General features: G+C 47.7%; 1 protein-coding gene across 1 annotated transcript in view; it reads right to left on the bottom strand.

The window, feature by feature from the left end:
- Nucleotides 1-306, bottom strand: part of LOC119591997 (phosphomethylethanolamine N-methyltransferase-like) — a gene marked incomplete at both ends in the record, with an annotated part of 11,621 nt that overhangs the window by 9,811 nt on the left and 1,504 nt on the right.

The raw sequence follows: 306 nt of genomic DNA, 5'->3' as shown, positions 1-306 counted from the left end.
ACTCTGCCACTGCTTCTCCCTCCCAGATCTTCCTTACATTGATCTCTCTCCTCTTAATCATTAAGGTCTACCGCTAACCTCATCTTCCTCCTCAAACTTCCCCACCTTCTTGCTCCCTTATCCCCTTCCCTCCCTTCTCCATCTCTCTTTTTTTTCTCTCTAAGCCCCTCTCCCTTCTCCTTTTCATGTTTACGTCCCCCTCATTTCCCTTTTCTTCTTAAGCTTTCTCCAACCCCACCCCCTTTCTCACTCTTCACCCTTACTTCTCCCCTCATTTACCTTTCCCTGTTCCTCCCTTCTTAACTC

The sequence above is a fragment of the Penaeus monodon genome, chromosome 29 (genome assembly GCF_015228065.2).
Source record: "Penaeus monodon isolate SGIC_2016 chromosome 29, NSTDA_Pmon_1, whole genome shotgun sequence".
Classification (NCBI taxonomy): domain Eukaryota; kingdom Metazoa; phylum Arthropoda; class Malacostraca; order Decapoda; family Penaeidae; genus Penaeus; species Penaeus monodon.
This window is presented reverse-complemented; position numbering and strand designations above follow the sequence as displayed.